Consider the following 8,993-nt stretch of genomic DNA (forward strand, 5'->3'; position numbering starts at 1 on the left):
TTCGACATGCTCGCTCCTCTGCTTTAGTTGTAAACAGCGCGCTACGAAGCAGAATGCCGGAACGCGAAGACGTCACCGACAGCAGCAGCGCTGGTGTCGCCATCTTGTGGTGCTTTCTTCAACCACAACGCCTCGAACGCTTTTGCATGGATTCATTGTTCTCGCTGAAAAGAGAGAGAGAAAAAACACTATGTGCTAATGATTGTTGCTGCCAATGTCTTTGCACTAGTAGACAGACAGAACATGGTCGTCGCAAGACTGATTATGCGTGCTCTGGTTTACTTAAGCGTCACAAAATGGCGCCACCAACACTGCGGTAGAACGGCCCAGTAAACTCTAACTGGGGGGCGCATCTGCCTCAGGTATTTCGGTAGCCCGTAAACTGTGATACCAGAAATGACCCTGAAAGACTGGTGGTAACGTTTACAGACAGGCACTCTAAGAAAGGAAATCGGACAACACAAGCACTGTTGTCTCCTTGCAAGCTAGGAACTACATCGGCACGGTGGCCTTGCATGCGTCACGACCATGCGCACTCTATTCAAATTTGTTTTGAACTGCACCCGAACTTTCGATGCACGCAGGAGGCGAATTCCACTGGTCGATCCAGGGCAATTTTTTTTCTCCCTTTCTGTTCCCGGTTGCGCTGGATTGGTTTTCCAATGGTCGATGCGGGAGCCCGTTCGCGTTTTTGTCTGATTGTTACGAATTGGCATTGCTCTTCGACAAGTCGCGCGTTCTTATAAAAATGAGATTCTGGGGTTTTACGCGCCAAAACCACAATATCATTATGAAGCCCGCCGTAGTGGGCTCTCGGGCTTAATTTTGACCGCCTATGGTTCTTTAACGTGTGCCCAATGCGTCGTTGTTTTTGCATTTCTCCCCCATCAAAATACGACCGCCGCGGCCGGGATGCGATCCCGCAACCTCGGGCTTAGCAGCGCAACACCAAAGTCACTACACCGCCACGGCGAGTAGGTCTTATGTTCTTGCTTACATTGTCATGGTCAGGAAGTGGAGACGTGGGAATCATGTCTCTTTTGCACTGTTTTAGCGCTTTCTACATAAAAATGTGCTCGCAGCTTCCCCCCTTTCCCCCCTTCCCCCCTTATTCGAATTTATTATTACTGTGCCAGATTTGTTTGTTGTCATAGAAATAGCTCACTTTAACGACGAGATCCACGCCATATTGGCTCTTAAAGCACTCCAGACAACAGCGGTATTGAGTCGACAGTGACCCTGACACTTCAGTAACCAAGCGCATATTCGTCGTAAGTTTCGGACGCTGCTTCCCGAATCCCCTATCCGAAACAACTTCCGATGTGATCCAAAGCCTGGTGCGCTGTTTTGCGCTGGCAATCTTAACAAATGGCTCGTTGGAAGGTCCGAGTAGCCCCCACCGGGAGAGATTATTGGAATTCGCCCACGTGGCGCAGTTTTCTCCTTTTCTGTCTGATGCTGATTCAGGCAAGATGAAATGCATTGTAGAAGTGCTGCATGCTGGGCTAGTTCGTTCATACCGAAACTTTAGAAAACCAGCGAATAAACTGAGACGCAAACACGATGGAAAGAAGATACACCACAATGCTGGGTTAGAAACTGACGTACATTTGATAAAAAAACGCTCCAACCCTCGAACATCAAACCGCCGGCGCAAGCTCAATGCTCTTAGCAAGGCACACAATTCTTTAAATCAGTGAACACATCATTTTGCCTTATCTATTTCTGCTTTCTACTTCCTTATCTTTAATGTTCAGCCTTTTAGAAACGCTGTCTCTTTATCGGACAGAGAGATAGCAATATCAGATAACATATCAAGAAAGTCGATGGACGACTGGTGTACAATTGGTGTTTTCCGCTCCTTGTAGCTGTCAGAACTGTGCACGCGCAATGAAAATGCTGGAAAGAAGAAAGAAGCCTGCAAATCCAAGCATGTCAACAAATACGTTAAGTGCGCGACGCATGTTATCTACAAAATCCCGTTGAAGTGTAGTAAGGTCTATATTGTCGAAACAGGCCGACGCGCCAATGACCAGGTGTGCGATAATTGTGCGTTGACGAACTGTCAAGGAGCTGGTTACCTGGGGTTTACTGTCCTCACTTTCGTCAGTGTGACTTTGCACCGCTTTTTCACAAAGTGAAGATTCTTGGCAGGGGCAGGACGTAAACCGAAAGAGAAATACTTGAGGCGTTTTATAGCAGTATACAAGAGGAAGGAAAATGCATCAGTGTTTATTGTGTATCTCTGAGCGATCGATAGCTTTTCTAAGAGGCTGAGCTTTAAAGATAAGGAAGTAGAAACAGATAAGGCAAAATGTTGTCATAAATTTAAAGAATTTTGTACCTTGCCAAGAGCACTGCGCATGCGTCGGCAGTTTGATGTTCGAGTGCTGGTCCGTTTTTTCAAATATATGTCATGTGCTATTTTAGCGTTGTGGTGTATCTTCTTTCCGTCGTGTGTCCTCGTCTCAATTTTTTCGCTAGTTTTCGAAAGTTTCAAAATTGAATAGATTGCCAGCTGCGACTTCATGACTGATGGTCCTGCACGCTTAGGCTTGGAAAGTTACTGTGCATAACTCCCTCTCATGAATGTCCAATTCACCGTTCAATCCCGAATAGAAACACCGAGTATCACACCTCATTTGATCCTTGCGTACAGTGCAAGGCGTTGCCATACAGAAAACAATTTGACGAATATGTGTAGGCCACGTACAGACGAAAAATAAATAGCTAGCTTATGTGCGAAACACTCGAATGTCCCCAGACCGCACATTTCCTCCACACTACAACCGCTGCTGGCCAAATGCTCCTTCGTGACCAAGTTAGCGTCTTCCTTCCACATTCGTCTGTTACTCCCGGAGTCCTCAAGGAACGCCCGTTGCACAGAAAACAGCACTTCGGGGAGCCGTATACCAACTCTTTTCACTCTAGCCCTTTTTACTACGCTCTCCTCATAGAAATCTGATAGACTTTCGAGATTCATTTTCTCTCTGCCCTCCAAGCTACATCTATAAACTCGTACCACTATGCCGTCAGCTATAGATATTTTGTTTGTTTTGGTCTCACGCTGTGGCTCGGAGCAAATCGCTCGTGCTCCATTTCGTTGTACCGTTAATGAGCATATCTTCTTCGCAGTTTCGTCAGGATGATCCTGAGAAAACTATTTAAAGACTGCACTGGATCTGATATTCTCCTCTCACATTTTAATATCTCTGCCAAACAAATTTTGTCTTGCACTTCGTTCTCTTAGAGGCAAATGTGCGTGAAGTGTTCGGCGTGCCAGTCTTTATTATGTATACGATATATGTAGAGTAAATCTTCATGCCCACATACTACCGCGTTCGTTTTGATCCAGTTTCAATCAACTGAGGCACAATTATATTGAGCGAGCATTGTTACTCATTTCGATCTGCGGTATCTTTCTTGCTTTTTGGAATCAAATGTTGCATAATATGTCGCTGTAATCTCCCCATGTATTCAATCCTCTTTGCGTGACATGCGTCATAGACGATATGCATACTGTATACATCACACTAAAAGCCATGACGAATGGAAAGACGTGGACACGTTTACACGTTCTTCAACTTACAACCGCCTAGGGTGGATTTTGCGCCCGCGCTGTCTCCACAATCGTAGTGCAGTCCGAAAGGAAGATGTCCAACTCGCGAAAACTAGATCAGGGTCAGTCAAGCGAAAGCGCTACATACGCCTACATTTACGAAGCGCATGTTATAAACTTCCCGCTGTCTAACTTCCCTATTGCCTTTGAGCTGCTTTTTAGAATTAAGAAAGTGCCCATCAATTGCTGGTACTTTTTCTGAGGAAGAAGGGAAATCTTGACAGACGGTCAGTTGTTGTCTGTTGTTATTCAACAGACACACGATGTGCCTCACTGGTGACACGTTTTACGAAATAGCAAATGATACCGTCAAAGGGCTGTTCACACTGCAGCGGAAAATCACGCCCTGCTTTACATTTATGATGTATGGCTTCTACTGCGTATTCTTGAGTACATCATTCAGCGTGAATATTTGTTATGTAGTGGCACTTAGTTTAGCAGTGATGGTGAAAAATGGAACTTGATCAAAAGTGAGGACGTTGCAAGCACCTTCTACGCAACAGGAATGATTGGCATAATTCAAGCTGCGCTGTTTGTCGCTGTGGCAACAACATGTAACTCAGCTGTGGACGTGCTCGTGTATCGTATAACGAACTCGAATGTGTTAACGTCTTCTGCGAGTGTTGTCCGCAGGCTACAATTTTCGAATGCCTGTGCGCGTTCCGTTGTTCTCTATGGCCTTGTCGCCGGACTTTGAGCTTGAAGTTCAGGAACGGAGATCGCCCTGAAATTAATGTTAACGAAGAGGGGAAAGGAGAGGTATCTCTGAATATCTAAGATTCGCTCCATCGTATTTTTCCTCTGAGAGTACGGAAATACTCTTTCACCGGATCTCGCATCCAGAATCAAAGTCCATAAGAAAGAGACCGAAGGACTAAGCTACACTTTATCGTAACTGCAAGTGTGATACCGTTTGCCAAAAGTGCTGGAGCAGAAGTACGAAACGCCACTAGCTAGTTGGCGCCATTGCGAAAGAATGCAGGCCACGGCTGTAGATATTAACAACAGTTTTATTTTCATTACACCTGTACTCTTTGCACAAAATGTTTGTCAATAATCGCCAACCGAGCAAGGCTCTACGGCGCGACTTTCCTCTACCGGACGCGTATTTTCTAACCTTCCTTCGTCGCACAGTTTGCGATACGATAGGACAAGGAAGAAATGGGGAAACCGTCCCGAATGATGAAACATCACGCGGATCATGCGAGCTTCGTATGACTTCATGCGTGGCCACTGAACGCTTCCCACACCGATGGTAGTGTGTTCACACTTGCGATACTTCGCTAGTCGTGAGCGAAGAGAAAGCGGATGACCGTTAATTATTACGGGCTGATGGCCACTGCGCGCCCGTTCCCCTAGATTTCGGATGCCGTTCCTCCGGTATGAAAGGCCCAGTCTTTGCTCCATGCGCGTCTTTTTTGGACTTACTGTATTCGTAGAGCCAACTTCTAACTGCCTCCGTGCGTCCGTTCTGTTTTATCGCGCGACTCAATACTTGGCCACGATGTTCTCAACCACTAGAAACGGCTGTTACGTTAAATATAGCAAGTGCCAACCGTAGCAACTAGGTCCTGTACTTTGGCAAGGAAGATAAAAATGAAGCCGTGCTCAATACTCGCAGCGATATGCGCGATACCTATAATCGGTGACAAGCTAAGGATACTGTCGCTAATACACTGTTATATCCAACTCAGAAAGTTTGTACAGACGCACGAGCCAGTTACGCTCGCTTCCCTATCTGCTTCTCTCGGGAATTACGTTTTAGAGCGCGGATTCCCAGAGGAAAAATTAAGTGCAGTTCTGTGGGGGGAGTTCTTACAGAGTCCGTACAGAATTCTTAGGTTGTCACCGATCATGGAAAGCTCAGCGTAGGCCACACTATACTTTCGGTCCAGAAGGAGCAAGCTCACCGTTGACGTCAGCACAAGCGGTCGGCCGGATAATGTCGAACGAATAAACTGAGAAATTTCAAACGGGCGAGTATATTATACCTGGAACGGCGAGCAGACTGTCTCGGTAACGCGTGGTGTTGAGGTACAAGATGCTGTAGACCTTGACAACCACTAAACGTCGCATGCTTGCATTTCGCCTCGCCATAAACAGAGCTGCGCACTCTTCTCCTCTGTATGCGCACGTCAGGACCGTTTTTGCGGTCAATTTCCATCACCTGACATTAATAGGCCCTCCCGCACCTCCTGGTACCATAAGGTTTCCTACAATACTTAATATAGCGACCTGTGGCGCTACTGTCTACGGGAACTGCAAGTTTAGGCAGCATGGGAATTACGAGAAGTACACGGATTTGCATAAGCTACCTCCTCCTAGCATTTCAACGGCTGCGTGACTTTGAAAACCCATCATTTTCAACTAAGTGTGCTGCGTTATAAATAATTAAATAAACAATACAATTGTTCGATGGCAGGATTAGGACACAGGATTTCTAACACGACAGCTCGGTATTGATACCGTTACGCCACAAACACAAGCGCAATCGCTCTAATTACTAGTGATTGTGCGTGTCCGCCGAGTCTTTTGGCCTTCTGCATTTAGAAATGTTCGTGACCATTTGAAAGTTCGGCCAATGAAGGCAGATAACGCGTAGTAAACAAAGCCGCAAGAACGCTTGAAGCCACAAGCACGAAGGTCAGACAAATCCATGTACCAAACAACGTTACCATGGTGGCTGAATGATCGTAGCGCCGGAGTTGCTTTTAGTAATTACTACAGGAAACTCTATGCCTGGCACCAGCAGTGAGTAGCTCCTAATACCGTGCCCTGCTTCGTGACCGAAAATAGGATGGCCTACAACGCCTGGTTCCTACACATCTCTCATGTTTTCTGCTCGAAGTTTTCGGCCACTGGTGTCAGTCAGTATAAAGATAGATACGCTTCGTACTCTTGCACCGTTGCTTGGCCTGCCAATGCGAAGGGGCCACGCCCAAATCTTGCTTGTGTCCCAACCCTGTCGATGGGTTCAATGACCACAACGCTAAATTTACAGAAAGAAAAAACATTTTTTTTTTGCTCACTTGTGATAACTCATTTATTTCGTACGCGCGTATACGCTCTGCGTGAATTATGTACACAGGCTCCTTATGTTCTTTTTTTTTTTCGTCTCTTTCGCGTTGCTTCTTTTCGGTTTTCGCTAATTGCTCTAGGCAATCCCTGCTGTATTATTGTCTGGCTGATTAATAAAAGGGACAGCGATGATTAAAATATCTGTGGATGAACATAGTTTTAATCTCTCTTTCTGTCTCACTTTTGTCGCTTAAAACTAAGGCACACTTTGCGACGAAGATGTCTACAAAGAAATTCCACAGGCAAAACCGCCATTGTATCGTGTTTCCCGTTTTCCTACTGCATTCCTGAGTGTTCATTCGATGAATCAGTTCTGTTTCCAGTTAAGCCTTCGTGTCAAGCTGAAATAGCGTTTGACTGATGTTCTTATTTGATCTTGTACTCTTTTTAATTTGCCATCTAGGAGTGTACCGTTGCGGTAACGTCAGAGATTTGAGTTTCTAACATTTGCAGCTCTAAAGAAAAGAATAGATCAGTCGGTACGCTGAAATGTGTATTTAGACATGTAAGCAAGCAAACAAACGTTTATTGAGCGTTCGCTTTAAAGGCTGGTTTGCTTAGGGGAAAAAGGTGTGCAATGTCTGCGATGTCATCACATGGGGCTTAGTGCGGGAAAAGGCGTTTGTGTGATGATTCTGCTCCTGTTTTCTACCTGAGTGCTTCTTCACTTTCATTCCCCTCGTATTACGTCTTAGCGCTCACCCGTTCATTTGAGGTCATATTTGGAACCCTTCTGGAACCCTTTAATTTTGCAACCCGAACTTTCCCCCAATAACTGCTCATCGCGTGCGTTCTTGTGTACTTAATTCTTGGGATTTTTTTCTGTTCTTGGGCCGATCAGCAGCTTTCAGTTAGCACCACAAATGACGCCTTCAGGGGTCTTTTGAATCGTATTTTGTACCTGCAACCTTTTATCTGTACAGGGATCGCCAGTGCGAAAAATAAATACTTAGTCGATATTCCGACTGCAGCAGTACTGGAGGGGTATCAGCTGGAATGTGATTTGTTGACGATTTCTAAAACGGTTCATGTGTTCAAGAAAATGGCACGTGATACGTGTTTCATTTCAGAGGCCAGTGCAAGGATTGCTCCACAGTAAAGGGGGCACAGCGGGATCGAACTAAGCATGCTTTAAGTGCTAGTTTGTAGAACTGACTAAGCAAACGCTAGCCGCGACCTTTTAACATACGTTAATAAAGTTCTTGCGTGTCAAGAGCCTTTCTTTGCTAAATCAGCGGAAATTTTTGGACTTGCGAAAATAAAGGGTTCTGCGGTGACTGAGTTGACTTTCTCTTAAACCCTGTGCTCACTCACATTGTTCTGCAATTAAAACTGAACCAACTGTACAACAAACGATATTAATAAAGATTATCTGTGCGCATTGTTACGGGCTTCCGTTCGTAATCTGCCTCTCTCTCTTTTCTCTAGTGTCACAACCTCTTCACCGCCATGACTTGCGGACCAATGTATTTACAGCGGCTGGGCATCCAAATAGTGTGCGCTCAAGCTATTTATCTTGGCCGTTCCGCTCCTAAAGCACTGCGTGGATTTTTTGCCCATACAGTGTGATATATTTAATGCGAATAACTCTTTGCTTGCTATTTGGCTACTTCAGCCATTTTGAGCCTATCTATCTATCTATCTATCTATCTATCTATCTATCTATCTATCTATCTATCTATCTATCTATCTATCTATCTATCTATCTATCTATCTATCTATCTATCTATCTATCTATCTATCTGTCTGTCTGTCTGTCTGTCTGTCTGTCTGTCTTGTCTTGGCTGGCTGCCTGGCTAGTTGGATGGCTGGCTGGCCCCCGCCGGCCGGCCACTAGGAGTGTGCTCCTAGCCTTGATGCCGTGTTGGTCGTTCCACTGTCGTCATTCCAGCTTCGTGATACACTCTCGTGATGCCCTCGTCATCACGCCTTCTGCTCCGACCTAGTGACCCAAGTTGTCTAGTAGCTTGGACCGTTAGATATGGGCTCGTGGTTGTGACGACGCCGCGGTTGTTGCACCATGCCGTCGTTCTAGTTTTGTCATCCGACACTTTTCCTGCCACCGTCGTCACACAATCGTCATATACATTGGTTGTCGCCGCCTGTTAGATATGGAGCTGTTTCCTGCGATTACTTCGAGTTCCCCAAACCACTTCGAGTCGCAGCACAGCTAATTGAGGAATGCCGAAGCAGGAAAGCACATTCCAGAGGAGCGGCCGAGCAAACAAGTTTAAGGCAACAAGTTCACGTGCCAACAAGTTCGTGCGCCGCCGGGATTAGCAGGTGGGCCTCGGAC

The sequence above is a fragment of the Dermacentor albipictus genome, chromosome 3 (assembly GCF_038994185.2).
Source record: "Dermacentor albipictus isolate Rhodes 1998 colony chromosome 3, USDA_Dalb.pri_finalv2, whole genome shotgun sequence".
Taxonomy (NCBI): Eukaryota; Metazoa; Arthropoda; class Arachnida; order Ixodida; family Ixodidae; genus Dermacentor; species Dermacentor albipictus.